Source organism: Solanum dulcamara, chromosome 10 (genome assembly GCF_947179165.1).
Source record: "Solanum dulcamara chromosome 10, daSolDulc1.2, whole genome shotgun sequence".
In the NCBI taxonomy this organism is placed as follows: Eukaryota; Viridiplantae; Streptophyta; class Magnoliopsida; order Solanales; family Solanaceae; genus Solanum; species Solanum dulcamara.
This window is the reverse complement of record NC_077246.1, coordinates 63,745,536-63,771,478: the sequence shown is the minus strand read 5'-3', so window position 1 is coordinate 63,771,478 and position 25,943 is coordinate 63,745,536.

Sequence of the window (25,943 nt, the reverse complement as noted above, 5' to 3'; positions counted from 1 at the left end):
CCTTCAACATACCTTTCAATGTCTGAATTGTGCGCTCTGCTTGGCCATCTGTCTGGGGATGGAATGCTGTACTCAAGTTCACCTTCGAACCTAATCCCTTCTGAAAGGATTTCCAAAATTGGGAAGTGAATTGAGCTCCTCTGTCTGAGATGATAGACAAAGGGACCCCATGCAATCTGACGATCTCCTGTATATACAACTTCGCATAATCTTCTGCGGTGTCAGTAGTCTTAACCGGCAAGAAGTGAGCTGATTTCGTCATTCTATCTACAATCACCCAAATGGAATCATGTTGCTTTCGGGACTTCGGAAAGCCTGTAATAAAGTCCATGTTGATCATCTCCCACTTCCATTCTGGAATTTCTATGTTTTGGGCTAGACCACATGGTCTTTGGTGCTCAACCTTCACTTGTTGACAATTCGGGCATTTGGAAACGAATTCCGCAATATCTCTCTTCATCCCACTCCACCAATAGATCTCCCTCAAGTCATGGTACATTTTTGTGGAACCCGGATGAATAGAGTATCTGGAACTATGTGCTTCGGCCATAATCCTCTCTCGAACATCATCGACATCCGGCACACACAATCTATTTTGGTACCGCAATACACCATCTCCCCCTTGGGTAAAAACCATTACCTCTTGTTTGTGAACGACCCCTTTTAATTGGAGAAGGACGGGATCTTGGTCTTGCTTCTCCTTCACCTCTGCCACAAGTGTGGACATAGACCCATCCTGTACTGTAACTCCGCCTTCATTATTCTCTTCCAGATGAACTCCCAATCGGGCTAATCTGTGTACCTCCTTCGCCAATTCCCTCCTTCCTTCCTCCACGTGGGCAGTGCTACCCATAGACAACCTGCTAAGAGCATCAGCAACAACATTAGCTTTACCTGGATGGTAGAGGATGCTCATATCATAGTCCTTGAGTAGCTCAAGCCATCTCCTTTGCCTCAGGTTGAGTTCCTTCTGGCTAAAGACGTATTGCAAGCTCTTGTGATCGGTGAATACATCGATATGCACTCCATACAGGTAGTGGCGCCAGATTTTAAGTGCAAACACCACAGCTGCCAGCTCAAGGTCATGAGTTGGGTAATTCCTCTCATGAAGCTTAAGCTGTATTGAAGCATAGGCTATCACCTTCCCCCTTTGCATCAACACACAACCCAAACCAATTCTGGAGGCATCACAATAAATCACAAAACCCTCTGTTCCATCGGGCAAAGTTAGAATAGGAGCAGTGGTTAGCTTGGTTTTTAATTTCTGGAAACTCTCCTCACAAGCATCTGACCATTGGAACTTAGCCTTCTTTTGGGTCAGCTTAGTCAACGGTGACGATATGAATGAGAATCCATCTACAAACTTTCGATAGTACCCGGCCAAACCCAGGAAGCTCATTATCTCTGTTGGGGATGTGGGTCTAAGCCAATTCTTCACAGCTTCAATTTTCTGAGTATCAACCTGAATGCCATCTCCAGATACAATGTGGCCTAAGAAGGCCACTGATGCAAGCCAAAACTCACATTTAGAGAACTTTGCATACAATACCTGGTCCCTCAAAGTTTGTAAAACGACTCTAAGATGATAGGCGTGCTCCTCTTCATTCTTGGAGTAAACCAGAATATCATCTATGAATACAATCACAAACATATCAAGATACGGTCCGAATACTCGGTTCATGAGATCCATAAAAGAGGCGGGGGCGTTAGTCAACCCAAAGGACATGACCAAAAATTCAAAGTGGCCATAACGAGTCCGGAAAGCAGTCTTCGGAATATCACATTCTCTCACCTTCAACTGGTGGTAGCCGGATCTCAAGTATATCTTTGAGAAACAAGTGGCACCTTGAAGTTGATCGAATAAGTCATCTATTCTGGGGAGAGGGTATTTGTTCTTTATAGTGACTTTATTCAGCTGCCTGTAGTCGATGCACATTCTAAGGGACCCATCTTTCTTTCGAACAAATAGGACCGGAGCTCCCCATGGTGAGACACTCGGCCTAATAAATCCCTTATCTAATAAGTCTTTCAACTGCTCCTTCAACTCTCTCAACTCGGCTGGGGCCATTCTATAAGGAGGAATTGAGATAGGCTGGGTATCAGGAAGAACATCAATCCTGAAGTCGATCTCCCTATCAGGAGGGACTCCAGGCAGATCTTCAGGAAAGACATCTGGAAACTCGTTGACAATCGGAACCGACTCAAGGGATGGAGACTCAATATTGTCACCTTTCACTCGGACAATGTGATAAACACACCCTTTTGAGATTAGCTTCTTGGCCCTAAGGTATGAAATAAACTTACCCTTAGGCGCAATCGGACTACCCTTCCACTCTATGACAGCCTCATTCGGGAATTTGAACATGACAATCTGAGTTCTACAATCAATAGAGGCATAACAGACATAGAGCCAGTCCATGCCAAGGATCACGTCAAAGTCAACCATGTCCAACTCAACTAGGTCGGCCAAGGTATTCCTGTGATAAATGGACACAGTGTAATCTCTATAGACTCTCTCAGCTAAGACAGAATCACCGACAGGAGTGGCCACACTAAAAGGCTCAAGAAGACATTCAGGAATTTTATTGAATTTACTAGCCACATAAGGAGTCACAAAAGATAGGGTGGCACCTGGATCCATCAATACATAACAATCAAAAGAAGAGACTCGAATCATACCCGTCACGACGTTTGGAGAGTTCTCCTGATCTTGGCGACTACCCATGGCATATAGGCGGTTTGTACCTCCACTCGTACCTGGAATAGTACCCCTCTGATTACCTCTAGCTGGTGGTGCGGTGGCAGAGGACTGGGCCCTGTTCCCCCATGTTGGACACTCCTTTAGAAAATGGTCCATTTGGCCGCATTTGTAACAACCAACCCTCCCCGCTCTGCATTCTCCCAAGTGGAGCCTACCACACTTGCTGTATGATGGCTTTCCCCTCATACCTTGGGTTACACTGGCCTAGAGTTGAGAACCCTGGGTCTGAAATTCTGGCGACCTTGTCCCTGCCGATCATACCTGTTCTGCGGCATCGGTGCATTGGCGGTAGATGAGGCATAGTTGGAAGGCCTCCTCTGGAAGAAGGACCTGTTGCCCTTGCTTTGCCTCTGCTCATTCTCATGCCCAGCTGATCTTGCCTTTTTGCTCAGGTGCTCTTCTCTGTCTTTTTTTTTCTCCTCCTCTACCTGTTGAGCATACACCATTAATCTGGAGAGATCCATATCCGAGATCAACAATGCTGCCTTGCACTCTTTCTTCACATGCCTCCCTAATCCGGAGACGAACTTCCTCATCTTTGACCTCACATCAGGAATCATTTCTGGAGCATACCTGGACAGCTGGATGAACTTTAGGCCATACTTCTTAACCGACATACCTTCCTGTTTCAGATTTACAAATTCCTCCACCTTCGCTTCCCTCAATTCTCGGAGAAAGAAGTGGTCAAGAAAAGCTCCCTCAAATTCATCCCACCTAGCAGATTCAGTATCTTCACCCCTACCTTGTTCCCATTGGTTATACCAAATATTTGCCACATCTTTGAGTTGATAAGACACCAACTCGACCCCCTTAATTTCCGTAGCATGCATAGCTTTCAGAATCTTCCACATTTCATCAATAAAGTTTTGGAGATCTTCATCAACCTTAGAACCCGTGAACGCCGGCGGATTCATCCTCAGAAAGTCTCTAATTCTAGTGGCAGCAGATGGCTCCTGGGAACTAGAGCTGGGAGTCGGTGAACTCTGGTTACCATTTCGGGAAGCTATTAGTTGCGTGAGCATTGCAATTGCCCCTCGAAATTTAGCCTCTGATGTCGGTGCAGATGGGGTAGATGGCACTTGAGGTGCCTCAGCATACCTCGCGGGTCGGCCTCTAGCCTTTGCTGGGCGTGCCTCTGACTGTGGCATTCCTGCATTATCCACGTTCCTCTGGCTAGCGGTACGTTTAGGAGGCATTATCTGTAACGAATAAACGCACGAATTAGAAAGGAAGTTTCATGGAGTTTAACTCCATCGCACGAATTCAAAGTATGAAAGAAGTGAAACAATTCTTAATGTCCTATAGCCTCCTGCTTATAAGTGTGGTGCACAACACACCCATAAGCAAGACTCTACTAGACACGGCTTCATAGACTCCCTAGGACACTTGAACTCTGTGCTCTAATACCATGTTTGTCATGCCCCGGGAGGGTACCCTAGATGTAACCGGCACCCGAAGGCCATTTCTGCCCTCCGAGCAAATCACCTGGTCAATTCACTCATTCATTCAATCACAATCTATTTGTGGGAACTCAATTAGAGAAATACTTTTCATAATATAAGGGCCGAGGGCCAAACATTTACAATCAAAGGAAGACAATGAAGCAGGACTCCTCAAGATGACCGCTCGACCTCCCCACACTCCAGTCTATGAAGCCTCTATTCATGTCTAAAAGGTGCCAATGACAAGCCCATGGCTACCAACAATCTAAATAAAAGGAAGGGCAACAAAACAGTACAAGAAGGCCCAATATCCTCCGGGAACTAGGAGGACTCACCGACTGGCTGGAAGTGTATGTGGATCTTCAACGGAGCGCCGGTTGATGATCTCCAGTACCTGTCTCTGCATCATGAAACGATGCAGGCCAAATGGCGTCAGTACATGGAATGTACGAGTATGTAAAATGGCCGAGTACAACGAACATCAAGGAAGAATAAATCAACTCGGGAGCTCAACTCAAAAGGAATGACAACTCAATCAAAGGTCCTAAGTCTGAACAAAAATATGATTTAGACTGGACCAATCATATACAACTCAACTCAATCTGACTCAGAGTTCTATCGAAAACCTATTTGGGAGTTTCTCTTAACCGACAACCAACACTTATGAGCCAGTGAAGGTACAACAAAACGACGTTGTTGCCACGCCCGTTCATACCTTGCCAGGGTATGAACGAATCGAACACTCATGGATCCAATCCAACCAAGTCCTATAATGTCAGGACAATTCTCTCGGGGAAGCATCCGACTTTAACGGTTCAATCCCCCCTACGTTTGGCAACATAGGTATTAGGTTCGAGTATGGACTATACTCTTGCCCAATTCGGTGCTCGATACTCCTCCCAAGACTCAATGCTCATAAAACTCCATCAAAGCAACTCAATCAACTCATATCGACAAGTCTCATTACAACCTTGCCAACTCATCAACTCTATCACAAACAATTCCCTTCCAAGCATACTATTTGCTCAATCTCAATCATATCATCAAAAGAAAATTTAAATGCACATGTATAACATCATCTAGATATAATCAATCATTACCTCCATCCATTTGAGAAAATCCTTGTGACTCACCACATCTTCAAGACTTCAAATCGACCCCTTTTTAATAATAGGCAATACTTTTAAGAAAATAAAATACTTTGTCAAATCTACATAACTAAGAAGATCAATAAAACATATTTAGCAACTCATTTCTTTATCATCTCATACTCACATAAGGGCTCATTTTAGGGACCTCTTAGCTTAACAACATTGACACATAAATAATCAAGTAAGATGGAGACAAAACTTATTCAAACATGTACCATACCAAGAAACTCCATTTTCATGAATATCTAACCTCAAAGCAAGAATAGGGCACATGGGTGGACTCAACCCATGTTTTGGATAGCCTTACATACCTTAGTGAAGACTTGAAGAAAACCTTGTAGTTGGGTCTTCAATGGAGGACTCAAGTCTTGAAGTTCTTAGACTCTTTTTTGTTGGAAATGGAGAAGAAGAGAAGAGAGAGGAGCTAGGGATTTTAGAGAGAGAGTGGGGGCTGAAGAAATGGTCCCAAAATGTACAAGGCTTGTGTATATATAATTTGGGACAATTTCCAAATTGCCCTTCCTCCAAATTCTGAAAATTAGGCCAAAACGCCCTTGGCGCGATAGTGGCGCGTCGCGCCCTTACAGCGCCAAGGCCAGTTACGCCTAAAACCTGCACAACTTTTAGTGGCGCGTCGCGCCAGGGACCAAACTACTGAGGCATGTTTCTGGCGCGATAGTGGCGCGTCGCGCCCTTACAGCGCCAAGCCCATTGTTCTGAATTCTGGGAATTTGGCCTGAAAAACCCTGCACAACTTTTAGTGGCGCGTCGCGTCAGGGACCAAACTACTGAGGCATGTTTCTGGCGCGATAGTGGCGCGTCGCGCCCTTACAGCGCCAAGGCCATTTCCCCAGTAGTTGCAACCCAGGCCAAAATGAAATTTCTGTCGTGCTAGTTCATCTTCGGATCGTCATATCTTTTGACTCCGAACCCCAAAATTTACGTTCTTGGTGGAGTTGGAAAGAAGACTTGACGACCTTTAATTTGATAGGTCGTGGGCCACCCAGATTGACTTCTTTCAAAAGATAGGGTCATTAAAAGGCGACCCTTACATGAACTCGTCCTAAACTTAGCCACGACGGATCTTTTGGGCTTAGCTCGGTCCTAGGGGTCCTCAATGACCCTATATCACCTCCAACGCTCTTAAATTCCTCAGGGACTCATCTTAACTCAAGCACATACTTCGAAATAAATACGATGGGCCCCATACGTATACAAAGAAGGCCCGAATCTTAGGAAGAATTTTTGAGGGGTGTTACAGAGGACCACTTGGTAACCTTCCATAGTTCGGTGGCTAAGACTCAGATAGATGTTTTACTCCTTAGGAAGGATGATAAAGGTCTGTGCAAAGACTGTAAGGTCATTTCGATCGTCAATCTTACGACCCGACATAAGCTCTTGGTAATGGATTTAGGGATCAAGATGACGAGGAAGAAAAGGGCCGGAGATGACCGACCTAGGACCAGATGGGGGAGTTTGACCACGTCTAGTGCCCTGGAGATGGGAGAGAAATTGAAGGATATGGGGGCCTGGAATAGTAGTGGGGATGCGAACAGTATGTGGGATAGGACGGCTAGTTGTATTAGGATTGTAGCAAGGAAAGTGTTGGGAGTCTCGACAAGTAGTTGTAGTCGGCATCGAGGGACTGGTGGTGGAATGGAGAAGTGCAAGGGAAGGTGGAAGCAAAAAAAATGGCGTATGCGAAGTTGATATAAAGCAAGGATGAGGTAGAGAAGTGGATGAATAAGGAACTTTATAAGATAACGAGGAAGGAGGCGAAATTGGCGGTTTAGACGACAAAAACGGCAGCTCTGTAATGCCTTTATGCTAAACTAGAAGAGAGAGGCGGGGATAGGAAATTTTTTCAGGCTAGCCAGGGCGCGGGAGAGAAGGACACGCGATGTGGATCAAGTGAAGTTCATTAAGGACGAGCATGGAAAAGTATTGGTAGAGGAGGCCCTCATTAAACAGAGATGGCAGTCATTCTTCCATAAACTCTTGAATGAAGAAGGGGACAGTGAGATTGTGTTGGGAGATTTAGAACATACAGGGAGGAATCACGATTTTGGGTGTTGCAGAAGTATTACGATCGAAGAGGTAAAGGGTGTTGTGCGTAGGCTGCGCTGGGGAAGAGCGATCGGACCTGACGAGATTCTTGGAAAATTTTGAAAGAGCGCAAGCTCAGTAGGTTTGGAGTGGCTGACTAGGTTATTTAATGTCATCTTTAAGAAGGCAGCGATGCCCGAAGAATGGAGGTCGAGCATAATGATCCCTCTATACAAAAATAAGGGGGATATCCAGATCTGCAACAACTATAGAGGTATCAAGCTTCTAAGACATACTATGAAAGTGTGGGAAAGAGTGGTGGAGATGAGGGTGAGGAGAAGCGTGTCTATTTCAGAGAACCAATTCGAATTTATGCCGGGACTCTCAACTACAGAATCCATCCATCTTATGAGGAGACTAGTGGAGCAGTATAGGGAGAGAAAGAGGGACTTGCATATGGTATTCATTGACCTACAAAAGGCTTACGATAAAGTTCCACGAGAGATACTATGGAGATGTTCGGAGGCTAAATGTGTACCTGTGGCGTACATTAGGGTGATCAAGGACATGTATGAGGGTGCCAAAATCAGGGTAAGGATAGTAGGAAGGGACTCAGAGTACTTTTCAGTTGTGATGGGGTTGCATCAAGAATCAGCTCTTAGTCCGTTTTTATTTGCCTTGGTGATGGATAGATTGACGCGACAAATTCAAGGTGAGGTGCCATGGTGTATGCTTTTTGCGGATGACATAGTCTTGATCGATGAGACTCGTAGCGGAGTTAATGCTAAGCTGAAGGATTGGAGACATACCTTGGAGTCTAAAGGGTTTAAGCTGAGTAGGACCATGATGGAGTACTTAGAGTGCAAGTTCAGTGAGATACCTCAGGAGGTTGGCGCGGAAGTTAGACTTAGTGACCACGCTATCCAAAACAAAAGTAGTGCCAAGTACCTTGGATCTATCATGTAAGGCAGCGGGGAGATTGACGATGATGTCACACATCGTATTGGGGCAGGATGGATGAAATGGAGGCTCGCTTTCGGTGTGCTATGTGATAAGAAGGTGCCACCAAAACTTAAGGGCAAGTTCTACAAGTGGTGGTTAGACCGGCTATGTTATATGGGGAGGAGTGTTGGCCAGTTAAGGTCTCTCACGTTCAAAAGATGAAAGTTACCGAGATGAGAATGTTGAGATGGATGTGTGGGCATACCAGAAGCGACAAGATTAGAAATGAGTCTATTCGGGACAAGGTAGGAGTGAGTTCGGTGGAAGACAAGATGCGGGAAGTGCGACTGAGATGGTTTGGACATGTGAAGAGGAGAGACACAGATGCTCTAGTGTGGAGGTGTGAGAGGTTGGTCATGGATGGTTTCAGAAGAGGTAGGGGTAGGCCGAAGAAATATTGGGGAGAGGTGATTAGACAGGACATGGCGCAGTTACAGGTTATCGAGGACATGACCTTAGATAGGAGGTGTGGAGGACCCATATTAGGGTAGAAGGCTAATACAAAGTATCGTTATTCTTCCTTATTAGTAGGCGCACTAGCGCACTATAATTTCTTGTGCTCTGATTTCTGTTATTATATTACTCTCTGTACTTTGATTACTCTATTTTATCTGTGCCTCTTTCGTTATTTGCTTTCACATAACGCTTTGAACTTCTTGTACTTCTTAGCAGTATCTGACCTCTTTTTATGCTTCTATTGAGTCGAGGGTCTCTCGAAAACAATTGTCCTACCTTGGTAGGAGTAAGGTATGCGTACACTTTACCCTCCCCAGACCTACGTTGTTGGATTTCACTGAATTGTTGTTGTATTATTAGTATTGAATCTGGGTTGATCCACGTAGGTAATTCAGTCAACTTTAGTTCCTCCAAAAATATTTGAATACATTACACATTTTCAATTTATTACAAGATTTTAAAAATTTATGATGTGATGTGATTTATCTCTTTTTTAAATTGAATTAAGCCCACAACAAGGGGAAAAGAAAATCATAAAGTGGATAGTATTTTAAAGAAAAGAAGAAAAAAAACTATAGATAAAGGCTGAGCTATTTTTTTTCGTGTAAAATTTCGCCTTGTATGCCATTTTGACATACTACTGATTAACAATATGGGTGTGTTTGGTACTTAAGAAAATGTTTTTGACTACAAAATGTTTTTTTAAAAAAATACTTTTTAAAAGAATAAGTGAATTTTTTTTTTCTTGTGTTTGGTGTATATATTAAAAATATGATCCTAAAAATATTTCTATATCATATATAGATAAATATAATGGGGGTAGGGAGTGTGGGGTGGTTGATATGGAGGTTATAAGAGTAAAGTGAAGAGGACATAATTAACGTGGAATATTAATGTGAAACTTATTTTTTCTACTTTGAGTTTGACAATCAAAATCGCTTTTCTCATTTTTAATTTTTTTTTAAAAATAAATAATTAAATTTTTTGACCAATCAATATATGAAAAAATCAGAAACTAATGGAGTGCCAACCACTCAATATACCTTGCACATTTTCCCCGTATTGGAATATAAATGTGAGAACCTAAAATAAGTCTGATGGCCTAACAACTGCCCCACCCCACGCTCCAAAATAAATTAACATAAATAGTTGTTCATTAATATAATAATAGGTAAATATATATAAATGGGAAATTTTTATAAAAATATAATTACCCAAAATTTACATTACAAATTTTTAGTCTAAAACACAATTTGATATATAATAATATACATTTGGGGGCTTAACGAGCATCCAACGTTTATTTCAAGAGGAGAATAGAGTGGCAAATTAGTTATGTGAAATGTTAAAATATTTGATCTTAAATTAGTTATGTGAAATGTTAATGTTAAAAAGTTGCCAATTTTTTTTAAAAAAATGAACTAAAAAAACAGTAATATGAAAAAATTAAAATAGAGGGAGTACAAACATCACATGAATAGACAAGTTAAGATGTGCTTGAAGAACAAGAATTGATACTTTTCTTCAAAACTACAAACACAAAGAAGCATAGATTTTTTTCAACAAAATGAATAAGCAATTTGAAGAAGAAGAAAAAAAAAAGTCATTCAAAGAATAGTTATTCAAACTTGTTAGAATATTTTTGATGATGTCCAGAGTCCACTTAAGATGGCAAAATTTGGTTGGTTAGTTAGATAACCATGATGAGTATAATTTCAAAAAATGGGACTCTTCTTTTACACGTCGAAGATTAGGGAGAGAGAAGGAGGAAGAAAAGCTAGAGAATGTGAACTATAGTTATATAGAGATAAATGTCAAAAACACATAATCGTCTCCGTAATAGAAGTTTGACACCCTAATGAAGGTTCAATTCCTTCTAGGTCATTATGTACCTAAAGCTCTTATGATCCGTAAAGATCTGTCACTTCCCTCTATACAAGTTATGTCACCATATTGAAAAAGCGAAGATAATAACTGTAAGTTCTATGAAAGAAAGTGGTGGACTTTCGACAAATACAAAGTATAAATTTATATGTGAAAAATTATTAATATATATATATATATATATATATATATATATATATTAGCTAGAAGCACTCACATGATTGTTTATAAGAGCACTCACATAATTACGGTGGAATAATCAAAATTTATCCACCCTTAATTAAAAACATCAAAATCAAACCCCCCTAAAATGAAATAAATCTTTCTAAAACATCATCTCCTAAAAATAAATTTTATAATATATGAATTTAACTAATTCTTAATATAAATATTGAATAACCAACATCGAATCGAATATAAAAATATATGGAAACACAATGTATTGTGGGGGCAAAAGTCCTAGTAAGAGCTAAAAAGTTGACTAAACCCTTATCTTCTCAATTAAAAATAAAATTAATGGTGAGGAAGACTTGACGAGCAACCCCATAATGACCTCCTCCAAGTGTTTGATTTTCTAGCTTCTTCCCATCAGTGGGCTGTTTTAATTGAATTTTATTAAAAAATACATCTTACGTTTCAATTTTTACGACTCTATTTTATTAGGTATAAAATTTAAAAAATAAAAAAATTATAATTGTGTTTAAATAAGTTTTAATTATTTTGTGGCTGACCATATATTACTTTCTCCGTCTTTATTTATATGACACAATTCTAATTTTAAGAATTAATTTTTTTTATTTTAATCGTGAATTCGGTTATATAATCTTTAAAATTTTTATAAAATAATTTATATATTTAAAAACTATATAAGTATGATAATTAATAATTTTAAATATTTAAAAGACACATTACGATAAAAATAAATTATTTGATTCTAAGAAAGCATAAAATGACAAATAAATTAAGAAAAAGAGAATATATCATTAAGAATAAAAGTTTTAAAAAAATTAATATCAAATATTTTTAAAATAAAAATATGACATTATTTCTTTGACATACTGGGAAAAAAATGTACCACATAAATAAATTAAGATATAATATAAGAAGTAAAAGAACACAACGAGTAGAAGGAAGCCAAACTACTACCTCTACATATATCAAAGTTGAGAAAAGAAGGTATATCTTCACATTTTTTTATATTTAAATATATTAATTGGCAAATTAGACTTGTTATCTTTGATTCTCTAGAAGTGATGACAACTTTCTAGTAGTTTTTTTTTTTTTTTGGTTTGAGACAGGTTTTAAATTATATTGAAATATATTATAATATATCGATGTTTAGTGGATTAAATGTCCACCTCACCTGCCGGCTTGACATCCATGTCCACCCTCTCATTTTTCAATAAATATTTTATATTATTTTCTTTATTTTAATTTATTGTTTGATTTTAACTTAATATGCATTTAAAAAAGTAAATATTATTTTTGATTATGTAATGTTAAGCTAAATTAATTATCGTTATTTTAATTTTACATCTCAAAGAAATTGAATCAAACCCCAAGGGAACCTCAAAAAGATAAATGTTGAACAAGGAACCCACACAAAATAATAATAATAATAATAATAATAATAATAATAATAATAATAATAATAATAATAATAATAATATTATTATTATTATTATTATTATTATTATTTTAAAATTGGGGGTAGGGACAAGGGAGAAACAGAGAACGTGATTATAAGATGGGGAGGGCACATCCTCATCAACAAAGTAAAAACTCATATAGCTAATCAACTTAGCTACTAAGATTGTATAAAATTTATATTTTCAATTAGAAATATTCATGAAAAACTGAAAAATCAAATCAAAGACCTTTAAATCTTTTTTGAAAAATCAACAAATGTGTGTGTTTGTTTGTATATATATATATATATATATCTTTTGTCTTTTTTATTTATAACATAGTATATATTTGCTTTTATAGGAATTAAACTTTTATATCGATGTTGTACGTATCTTAAAATCATTTAAGTTAGCATTTATCTATCTCTGTTTGATTTTTGACAAATGAAACCCAAGATTATAAAAAGAGAAGGAAAATAAAATACATAAGAAAAATAAATAAATGGCGTGTGAAAACAAATTTAAAAGTTAAAATTTCTCTACGTTATCAGTATAGGAACTGGGGGGGGGGGGGGGGGGGGGGGGGGTTGAATGGAAGAAGGTGATGGAGGGGGGAAGAGAAAAGAAAAGACAAAATACGTAAATAATATGTAATTTGATCTCAGTTAATATCGATATTTTTTAATTTTAGATTTGAATAAATAGGCATTTAAATTTATATAAAGTTTAATAAATAGATTTACGTGTCATACATAACATAATACACATAGGACGTTATGTAGAATATCGTGTATGGCGCGAATTGTCACGTAAGATGCCAAGTAAGACATATGCATACTTATTCAACTTTATATAAATTTAAGTATCACTTATATACACATAAAATTAGAGAGAACAGATATTAAATAAGACCAAGTTAAAAGACGTGTTCATTTATTATATCTAAAAGAAAAGGTTATAATGGAATGAGACTTTATGAATTAAAAGAAACCATCACACAATTATAACCTGGCATGTCTCACACACCATAAAAGTTTTGTTATAAATTAATGATTTTTTTTATATAGTAAGAGCATCAATTGAATTTAGACCCACCCCGCCAACTCAAAAAAATAAAAATAAAAAGATTATCAATTGAAAGAGTCATTGAGGTGTGTACCATGCTTTCCTTTTAAACGTTCGCATAATTTTTCTACCCTGGAAATAGGCCCTCCATATCTACCAAAGTGGCCATTGGTGGCATGACTCACAAGAATCAACCAATTAGGCATTTTTCTATATGCTTTTATTTTTATGTGGGTCGGAATAATAAAACAAAAAATATGTCTCCCAACTTTGATAATGTTATGATCAATTAGAGATAAAATAAAGAAATAAATATTATATTAAATGGTCTACACCACACAACAATTCAAAGTGGCTCATTTTATAAAATAACTTTTATATTTATTTTTACAAAAAAAATATCTAATTGCATAAATATTTCTACCATATTTACTATATTTTTCTATTATTTGAAAGAATTACATATAGTCTTACTAATTAACAATTTCAAGTCTGATACACCTAGATACATATATTTTACAGCTACTAGATCCATTGAAATAGGAAGAGAGACGAGCGATATGAAATACAGATAAATAGAGAGAGAGAGAGGCGAGCGAGAGAAGGAAAGACGCGAGCGAGGAAGTAAAATACATGTGAATTCACTTAGATACGGTATATTTAAAATAAATTATATTTAATTTTAACCACATATATTCGAAATACATAAATCTGAACGCCCCAGATACATAAATCTGAAGTCCAAATTCTTATATACACTTGCGCCGGACAATGTGTTTAAAATTCCCTTAAATATTCTAGGTTTGATCCTTATAGAAATAATTCCTACCTTCCACACAACTAATGGCTTTGGAATTGTGGCTTGAATTAATTGTCCTTTTTTTTATTGATAAGAATTAAATAAATTTCTCTTTGGCTAATACCTTGTAAAACATTTTTTATTCATTAGGGTCTTTCGGAAACAGCCGTCCTACCTTTCAAGGTGGGAGTTAGGTCTGCGTACACTCTACCTTCTCCAGATCCCACATGGTGAGATTATACTGGATTTGTTGTTGTTGTTGTGTTATGAAGGAAAAAATTACATCTTTTGTACGTTTTGTATATACCAAAAAAGGAAGACAAAGTCCGCATATTATGCGTAGCATCATGACACCTAACAAACAAATAGAATTTAAAGAGAAAAGAGCCAAAAATACTCTGGAAAAAGTTTTAAAATATCTTATATCCACTTTTTAATTTAAAAATACTTTTTTACTCAGCTTTTTGATCTAAAAATATCTTTCAATCCACCTTTTTGGCTAAATATAACCCTTGAAACTAACAACCCTCTTTTTATTTTTTAAAAAGTATTTATCATGTGTCATTTTCTTATTGGATGAAATAAAATTCTACCTCCACTAAAAAATATTCATAATTTATCTAAGCCAAAAATAATATACCCCTTCAAGACTCCTCCCCCTTAATTTTTTTAAAGCTACATTGATAAATAAGACTAGGATTTTTTTTTTGATCCGGTTAACCAGAAAAAGAAAGCTAGATTTTTTTAGTTCTTGGCTTGATTTTCTTTACTATTTAATAATACTTATTTTTTACAAAACATATAAATAAAATAACTAAAAAATTTAGTTATACGTATAACTAAATTATTTTAACTAATTTTTTTTTAATTATTACAAGATAGTAAAAAAATATTTTCACTAAATTAGTTATTACAAGATAGTTAAAAATAAATAAATAATTTTTTTCCATTACAAGATAGTTTTTAGATAGTTATTGTAAAACTATCTTGTAATAATACATATAACAAAAGGATTCTTCAAATAAGTTTTTCAATTTTTTTTTTCATAATTTATCTAAACCTATAACGACCCGAATAGTCGTTAGTTAAGATTAGAAGAAAAAGTAAGAATTTTCTTCGACTAGGTCCCACCATCCCGCCAGAGCGGGATAGTTCCGCCTCAGCGGCGACGCCGCCAGAGAAGGAGGTCATGGGATAGAACTTAAGTCGCGAAATTTTTATTTTCCCCATTTCTTCCAAGTGAAAGTTAGAGAAGAGGGAAGAGAATCTCAGCATTCGAAAGGCTTCAACCGGTGGAATTCAATCGGTTTTGCCCGTAAAACAACTGAAACCAATGAATTCAGCAGCATTTTCTCCCCACGGTTGCTTGGCGTCTAAGTAGGCTAGGCTTTTTTTTTCTGAGCAGTAAATCTATACCTATTGTGTAGTATAGAAGAAAACTTAATGAAAAATCGTATAATTAAGCTGTGGTCATGGGTCACAGGCAGAAATTCGATTGTGTTAGGGTCTAATTTAAATGTGATGTGTTAAAAAAGAGTTGTAAGGATTTGGGAAGTGTGTTGGGTGTGATATTGTTGCATAGAGACGGTTATTTTATAATGGACATAGTATTGTGTACAGGGATATAAAATTAAGTAGGGATTAAGATAAACTCTAAAGATTTGATAGTTTAGGTGTTGGTTTGGTTCCCAAAAATGTCTTAATGTGTGTAATTGTGTTACTTATGACACGCCTAAATGTGTACCGATAGGAGAAACAAGTTAGTTTTTATATAAACGATTATTTGTTGGCTTGTTTGTGATGAACCTGTTCTATTGATATAATGTGATCTATTATTGGTATTTTATAATTGGTTTGTATAACTGGATCGGGTGTCACATTTTGATATATATATGGATCGGGTGTCACATTCCGACACATATTTATATCGGGTGTCACATTCTGATACGATTCTTAGATTGAGTGTCACTTTCCGACACAAATATGACTGGGTTGGATCCACTGAGAGGGACAAATATGTGTATGTGTGAATGGTACCATGAAAGGACCTGATGATATCTGTAATTCCATGTAATATAAGGTTAGTGGCAAGTGCGCCATGGATTAAGGACCTATAAATAGACTCTTGAGTTAAGGTATTGGTTATAAAGAAGTGTGAGCTTGAACAACTTACTGGTGGGTAAGAGTATGGTTTGTACTGGGTCTTGATATAACATATGTGTTATAAATACATTCTATACTTATAGGCTTAGAGGTTGAGGTTCTTGTTGACCGGGGGTCTTATCATTGAGACTTCAACGAGTAGCTGAGATAGTAATAGTGGTTACCTAAAACCAAGTTGAGTAGAAAATGTGGGTGTAGGAGGGCTAGGCCTTGTGTCGTGAGATAGTTGGTCTAAGACCAGTGATGGTTGGGTGGAATCATTGGGTGGCTAAGGTTGTTAGGTGAAGACTGTTAGTTGATTGAGCAATTGAAAGGTAGGGATCATAACCCACAGGTATTAAGTTGTAACTAGAGTGGTAGTGGAGCTCTAAAATTTGAAGTGGTGAACATTTTAGGTGGGAGTAAGGAATGTACTTATTTAGTTCAGGTGGATAAGTGATAAAGTTAATTATTATGATATCTCTTATTTTTTATTCATATATTATGTGGTGGGTATCAGATTGAATGATAATGCCTACCAGTACGTGTTGTTTGTACTGATATTACTCTTGTTATGCCACTTGGCATATTCTGGTTGCAAGGTCAGTTATGTCTCTTAGGTGAAGACGAAGGAGATCCTCCTGCAGCTTCTATTTTTCCTTCCTCTTGGTGGAAGCTAGGTCATTGTTTTTTTAGTTTATTTATACTCTTAGCAACTCTTGTACCTGTTTTAGACTAGTATCCATGGGGTTTTTTATGTGTTATTCTTATACAAGTGTATTACTTCATATTTTTATAAATTTTTGGCTTAATTACTCAGGTTGTTGATTTAAATTCCGCAATATTTTTATATAAGGGGTTAAGGGTTCTCCTACGTAGGTCATAGTGTAGGTGTCCGCACATCCCGGTGGGTTGGGTCGTGACAATTTAATATCATATCTCAGCTTACCGGTCTCCCAATACAAGAGAAAGTGTGGAATAGACTCCTGCAGATTGGTGTGTTGACGTCCACATCTAATCTTCAGAAAGCTATGAAGCATTTTAGGAAATAGTTCCATTCTTTCTCTCTTATTTGTGCAGTCTATCACTTGTGGTATGGGTTGAGTCAAATTGGTATCTCTAGATTCCAATTGATATCTCAACGAGGTAAACTGAATGTCGTTGTCACGGCTGAAGAAACACAAATAAGGAAATTGAAACCAAGAAGGTTCCAATTGGTATCTTGACTTAAAGGTGGTGAGAATGCATCGATGGTCAATTAATGATCATCCATGGAGCGAATTAAATTACTTTACTTACTTGAGTCATGTAGCCGAATAATTGATTATGTGGATATAGACTCATGATTTAAAGTGTGAAACACCTTGCCTATGTGCTGAATTGTGTGGTATATCTTTGATAGTAATTTTGAGGGCTTGATGCCCAAAAAGAGTCATAAGTAAATTGTGTGCATTGAACTGTGTAAGACCCAAGACTATTAAGGGATGAGTTCTGATGTGTTGACTGATATATTTATGTGAGGAAAGGCGTCATGTAAATGGTGCATGGACTTACCATTTATGCTAACTAGTAAGGAAATTTAATCAGTGGGGACTGTGGAGAAACTCTGCTTTCAGAACAGTCGGAACTTGGTTGGAAATCAGTTGAGGAAAAGATCTAGTGTTGTACATTAGTCTAATGATGATCATGAAAGTCCCTTAGCATATTTCGTAATTGAGCTAAAATAAGGTGTTGCTGAAATATGTCTGACTGATATAATGGATTGAACCATTAACTTGAGTTAATAAGAATTTGATGTTGTAAACTGTTTTTTTAAAAAAGATGCCTTGTTTATCTTAATGCCTTTGGTCTAATGGAAAATGATAATCTCTTAGGTATGGTGTTGGGTTCGACTCCGACACAGTTCATGTCAATTGTTTTGTAGAAAAAGGAGTTAAATGGGTTAAGTTTAACTTTGGGAGTATAAGGGGAAATATAGGACAGGAAAAATGCCAAGGGAGATTTATGAGGTTACTGTCTCGGTGAGTCCCGCACCAGCGGGAATATCTTGCCACAGCAGGCTCGTCAGAGCGGGAATTATCTCGCCAGAGCGGGATCTTGCGAGACAGAATCCTCAGAAAGAGGTCTCTTGTTGTTCCCCTGTTTTTGGCAATGATCTTTTAAGCGCAATGGCTAGTTCTTAGGTTAATGTGGGTGATAGTGGAAACGTTGACAAATAAGTCACCCTTACAGCCATTCTATAGAACCGTACACGAGATTTTCAAAGTGATCAATTACTACCAAATAGACATAAAATAATAGTATTAATATGTACGGAGATGTGATAAAATTAAAAGGCATTCGGTGCTTACAAAAATAAGAGAAATAGTAAAGAAAAGCAATAAATTACTTATTCCTTGCCCAAATTGGGTGACCCAATCAAATAACAAATCCTCACGAGAGAGAGGAGGAGTGTCGACATCTGAATCTAGGTCCTTCAAGGGGTATTCTCCTACCTAGGCCTCATTCAGAAAAGGAAACTCGCAGAAATCGTCAGGCTCCAAATTGGGCAATTCCCTCTAGGAAGTGACACAGGAGAAGATGGTCTTAATAGTATTCCACATCCTCATCATGAGGCGGTCCCTCTCTATGCTCTTCCTCTTCTCCTATCGTATCTTACGATAAAGCATCTCCCCGTAAAGAGATCCGTCTGATAAGCAGTGGATGGAAAGGGGGATCCATGGGGAGTATCTTGTTAGAGTCAACAAGTGGCACCCCAGCTACCTTACACATAGCAGAGATCAGGCTCGGCAGGAAGAATACCTTCTTGTTACCACAGTAGAACATCTTCCACTCTGACACAATCTGAGTCCCCATATTCAGGCCTATCCCCTGAATAACACAAGTCACCACAAGAACTCGCGGAAAGGTCACGTAGGTGCGGTTGCTTGATGGGCGAATCCTCCTGGCCACAAAGTGTAGCCACCTCTTGGCCTGGTATAACTAGTTTGTTCTAGTGATACCCTCTGTGCTGGGCCAGTAGACCCTGTTCCTGCGCTCTAGGGCCATTAGAGTATTTCGTAGCCACTATAGGTCCATTTATCTCATCTTGGCCTCGTAGTCAGCATTAGATGCCTCAGGTACCTTTAGTACAGCATTGATGTAAGTGGGACTCAGGGGGATGTCCACTCCTCGGATGCGGATAGATGGGTTAGGATCGTCCCAGCATATGGTGGGGAGTATAGCATATAACTCCCTCACCCAATCAGTGCGTCCAAAGGGAGGGGATTTAGTCAAGGGGCCCCACCTAAACTCCCTCAGCCTAGCATGAAAAAGTGGGTAGCTTGTCCGCCACCCCCAGCATATAGAAGCCCTTTTCGAGAAGGAACTTATTATTCATGTAGTCGTGATGTCGTTCCTGGGTACGGCATCGGGGAAGCGAACAAATGAGAGATTGGCATCGTCGTGGTAAGCCATAGTAAAGTACTTAAAATTCCAAAAAAATTCAGTTAGAACCAAATAGTATAAGTGTGAAATCAGAGGTTAAAGGGGAAAGGGCCTCTAAAGTGAGGCCACTGCCTGGCAAAATCCCGACAGAATGGCAGGATTCTGTAAGGGCGTCCCCACCAAGGTGGGATGAAGGCCGCCAGAGTGGGCTTCATCCTGGATAAACACCAGGCGCGATCTATGGTGCCTTCTCACCCCAATTCATAGTTTTTCTCCAAAACCTTTGCAAATCAGTACTCCTAAGTGTCCTACCAACATTACTTACAAAGGAATTTGGTTCAACAACTCCAAATATCTAGCATAATTGAGGTTTTGGCCAAGAAAAACCATTCAACTTCCACCCCCATATTCTAGTCCGATTTGGGTGAAATTTTCTTTTAACCTTACACCCAAGACGTCAGGGAGACATTGTAGACGTAAGGAAAATGTCCATGCTACGTTAATCTAGCAATGCAAGCAAATATTTCGAAAAGAGTTGAAAACTACCCTATGGCCTTTGATTCTACGGATTCTTAACATGATAAGCAATAGATTGTAAGTATTAGCAGTAATCTAAAGTTAATGACCAATTTCTTACCGTAACCAGACAATCGGAGTGGAGAGTTTGAGAGAGTTTTGGGAAATTTTTGAGTGAGGAAATATGAAGAATGGAAGAAACAATTCTTCGCTCATCCTTTACTGATCTCCCTCATCCCGTGAGGCAACAGAGTCCCGCTCCAACGGTGTCTCTCCAGCGGGAATATTTCCGCTAGAGCGGGATGAAGCGGGTCAGTGTATTTTAAAAAGTGAGTCCAATTTTTTTAAGTAATCCTTGTTGGACGTGTGTTCGTATTAATTACTTCCTCATCGTGATTTGGAGTACACAAATTTTTCTTAGATTATGGACAATGGTCGTTTCCTCAAATGAGCTCTAAATCGACTCGTGTTTTTTCTCATGTGTCATTTGGGGAAGAACGAGGGGTAAATTGGTATATATTGTAATGATCCAAATAGTCGTTAGTTAAGATTAGAAGAAAAAGAAAGAATTTTATTCAACTGGATCCCACCATCCCGCTAGAGCGGAAATATGGTCGCCAGAGCCGGAGGTTATGGGACAGAACTTAAGTCGCAATTTTTTTATTTTTCCCACTTCTTTCAAGTTAAAGTTAGAGGCAAGGGTTTCTGTAAAACCCTCCAAAAAGGTTGCTCTTGACCTATAGAGAAGAGGGAAGGAAATTTCAACATTCAGAAGGCTTCAACCGGTGGAAATCAATTCATTCTTGCCCGTATAACAACTGGAAACAATGAATTCAGCAGCATTATCTCCCTATTGTTTCTTGGCACCCAGGTAGGCTAGGCTTCTCTTTTTTAGCAGTAAATCTATACCTATTGTGTAGTATAGAAGGAAACTTAATGAGAAATCGTATAATTAAGCTGTGGTCATGGATCACAGACAGAAATTCGATTTTGTTAGGATCTAATTTAAATGTGACCTGGTAAAAATGAGCTGTAATGATTTGGGAAGTGTGTTGGGTGTGATATTGTTACGTAGAGACGATTATTTTATAATGGACATAGTATTGTGTACATGGATATAAAACTAAGTAGGGATTGATGATAAACCCTAAGGGTTTGGTAGTGTGGGTGTTGGTTTGGTTCCAAAGTTGTATTAATGTGTGTAATTGTGTTACTTATGACATGCCTAAATGTGTACCGATAGGGAAAATAAGTTAGTTCTTATATAAACGATTATTTGCTGGCTTATTTATGATGAACCTGTTCTGTTGATATAATATGATTTTTTGTTGGTATTTTATGGTTGGTTTGTATAACTGGATCGGGTGTCACGTTCCGACACATATATAGATCGGGTGTCACATTCCGACACATATTTAGATCAGGTGTCATGTTCCGACACGATTCTTGAATCGAGTGTCGCGTTTCGATACAAATATGACTGGATTGGACCTCCTGAGAATGCCAAGTACTGTATTTCCATGTAATATAAGGTTAGTGGTAAGTGCGCCATTGAGTGGCTAAGGTTGCTAGGTGAAGAATGTTAGTTGATTGAGCAATTGTAAGGTAGGGATCATAACCCACAGGTATTAAGTTGTAACTAGGGTGGTAGTGGAGCTCTGAAGTTTGGAGTGGTGAACACCCTAGGTGGGAGTAATTAGTGTACTTATTTGGTTCGGGTGGATAAGTGATAAAGTTAATTATTATGATATCTCTTATTTTTCTGATCATATATTATGCGATGGATATCAGATTGAACGATGATGCCTACCAGTACGTGTTGTTTGTACTGATACTACTCATTCTATGCCACTTGTCATAGTCTGATTGCAGGGTCAGTTATGTCTCTTAAGTGAAGACAAAGGCGATCCTCCTGCAGCTTCTATTTTTCCTTCCTCTTGGTAGAAGCTGGGTCATTGGTCTTTTAGTTTATTTCTACTCTTTGCAACTCTTGTACTTGTTTTAGATTAGTATCCATGGGGGGCTTTATGTGTTATTCTTATACAAGTGTATTACTTCATATTTTTATAAATTTTTGGCTTAATTACTCAGGTTGTTGATTTAAATTCCGCAATATTTTTATATAAATAATTAAGGGTTCTCCTACTTAGGTCATAGAGTAGGTGCCCACACGGCCCGGTGGGTTGGGTCGTTACAGAACCAAAACAATATACATGCTTGATGATCATAAAAAAACTAAATTAAAAAAAAAACTACAGCGAATAAAAAATTGTTTTTTTAATATTTTTTTCTCATAATTTATCCAAATTAAAAAAATATCCCTCTTCATGATCTCAAACAAACTTTATAAAAAATAAGAAGAAAAAGCTACAGCAATAAAAAAAACTATTAGATTTTTAAAAAAAATTGGGGTCTTGAAGAGGTATAAAAATTAGTGGAGGTGGATTTTTATTTCATCCAATAAGAAAATCACACATGATAAATACTTTTAAAAAATAAAAAATAAAACGAGGGTTGTTAGTTTCAAGGGTTATAATTAACCAAAAAGGTGGATGGAAGGGTATTTTTATACCAAAAAAATGAGTAGAAGGATATTTTTAGACTAAAAGGTGGATGAAGGATATTTTTAAACATTTTTCTATAATTCAGAAGTATTTTTTACTCTTTTTCCGAAATTTAAATAGAGTAAATTTTATTAATAGTCATTCAATCTTGAGTTTATTAAATAAATTGTTTTTTCTATTTTTATACATAATAATTGTCTAATTGTAAGATTTATCATACAAAACTCACTTTTCTATTTTTTTTTTGTCAGCTGAAATTTTATATTTTATATTGAAAATTAGTCAATTACTAATAAAATTAAAAGATTAAACCTTCTTTGATTTTCCATGTTCTCTTTACTTTTTTAAAATCAAATTTCTAATAATTCCTTCAATCATAATAGTTGGGGATAAAATAGTAGCGATGATATATGTCGACATCTACTCAAATAAAGAATATAAATCATCTCATGTGATTAGTTTTAATAATTGTCCAACTCCATCCACCCCCTAACTCATGCCACGTGGAACCCGAATAATAATAACCAATTATTTTTTTTCATCCGATATCTGGAATCTGCATTGATACCTGACTAAATACGAATCGCGCTGCAGAGTCAAATTCAGGGGTGACGCTCCCAACAGAATTTTCTCTATACCCATGACTCGAATTCGAGACCTCAGATTAAAGATAAAATAGTTTCACCAATGTACCACAACTCATGTTGGTAATAACAACCAACTTCAATCTCTCCATGATAAACATTTTTTCCGTTCATGAATACTTATTCATGTTTGACTCGAACACATTCTCTAAAAAATAGTAAACAAAATAATAATATTATTATATTATTTTTAATTAAGTAATTTATTTTTTTGACTTTTAAATTAAATAAATAAAAAGTAAATATTTATTTTAATATAATGCAAAAGTAAAAATGGATTAACGAAATGAATGGAAGTTGTTAATTTCCACAAAAGAAGAGAAATAATAGTGGTGAAGGAATCCACGTTGGTCGACTGCAGGAATGGGAAGGTCACCATTAGGATTGACAAATTAGGTTTGTTAGATTATTTTATTATAATCACTCAAAGGATATTTATATATAATTTTCTTTTAAATATAAAATTTAAAAATTTTATAAATACAATTGGTTATCTTTTTTTTTTGATTTTTTTATCTGGTGTTACGTATTCATATTGAAGTTTGATTATTTTGAATTCGTATCGCGTAGGATCCTACTTGAAAAAAGTACTTCCTGTCAAGATTTTTCCATTGCTAGAGCTTGAACATGAGACTTGTGGTCAAGAGAATATCCGCTTCATTCACAGATCACATATTTTGATGGTAATACAACTGGTTATTTGTTATTATAACAATAAAAAATGATGGGATGATATAGAATTTTCTATTGATTAACAGTACATATTTTCTCTAATTCATATTAAAGTGAATTATTGAGACTTTATTTTTTATCTTTTTAAAGTTCAAAAGAATTGTTGAGACTTTTTTTCATATTTATCCTTTATTTAGGATGTTTTTAATACGAAGAAAAATGTTTACCATATAAATAAGGTTCTTAATTATTTTATATTTTTCAACGTGATAATTTTAGAATAATAAAATAGGTAATAGTGAAAAATGACATTTGATTTACATCTTTAAATATTTTTAAAAAAAGATGCATCATACCCCCCAACGAATTTACTTAATATGACTAAAAATAATACTTGTTTATTTTTTAGTATTTTCAACTCATCCAAATATCTGCAATCCTTTTTCCTTCTCCTACCTGATCGAATTCTAATATTATTCCAAGCTGCACTTTATATGAAAATTAACATATTAAAATTTTACTAAACATAAATTTGATTATTGATCTCTTCTTTTTTTTAAAAGTATTTTTTTCACCTTAAATGTAATTCCAACAACTTTTGGGGGGTGCAATGGGCATTTACAAGTATTGATATTTTATGAAAATTACCAACATGAATGGGACCCATCAATATTTTGGTTTGTGGGTCCATTCCCTTTTGAAAAGTCACCAGCTGAGCTATCATAAAACTTGGATTTGGACTCATAAATGTGGAAACTATTTAGCTAGTTTATTGTACAATCAATTCATTTGGTCATAAAAATTATTTACTTGAAAATTAATTTTTTATTTTATTTCAAAATTAATATTTAATTATAAAATTTCAAATTCAACTTAAATTTATATTTCAAATTTAAATAGGAGTTTATAACTTATTTTTTGATTCACTTTTTATTTTTTGAAGTTATATGTAAGTATATTTAAACATGAATATTATTTCAAATATTTTTTATCATTAAAAAATATAATCAAATATAATTCTATCTTCAATTTTCACCAAACAATTTTTTTTCAAAAAATAATTGAAACTTATGGATAAACGCCTACTAAGAACCAATTTTTAAAATCAAGTGCTTATAATTTTTTTTTAATTTATTCAAATATTTAAAAATTATTTTAACTTTAAAACACTTAGAATAAATTAATCCAAACGGGCTCTTTTTTGAAAGATTATTTCAAACGTCAATTTGAGAATTTTCAAAAAGAAGTTAACTTTAAAAAAAAAAAAGAAAAAAAAACAACAAAGACTTTGTTTGCAAGTGCAATTTTTTCTTTTTTCTTTTTGGAAAACTTCAAACAAACGTCTCCTAGTTACAATTATCCTTAGGGGCGGGCTTAAGGAGAAATAATTATCATTAAAATTGCGATGCAGAGGTAAATATTACTTTATTTTATATTATATAAGAATCTTGAATTTGATTCGTGAAAATGAAATTGATTTTGGCAGGAAATATTACCCCCACCTCCACTTTATTTTATAATATTACCCTCACTTTAGTTAAATTACGTAAGAATTTTGAATTTGATTCGTCAAATGAAATTGATCACTTTGGCAGGAAATATTACCTCCACCTACCCCTCCCCCAAAATTGGATGTCTATAAAGTAAATATCAACATCAGGTGAATAAAATTATGTATAGTAATAATAATGATTATTATTATATTGAGTCCGGTAGATTACTTATTATTTTATTATTTATAAAGT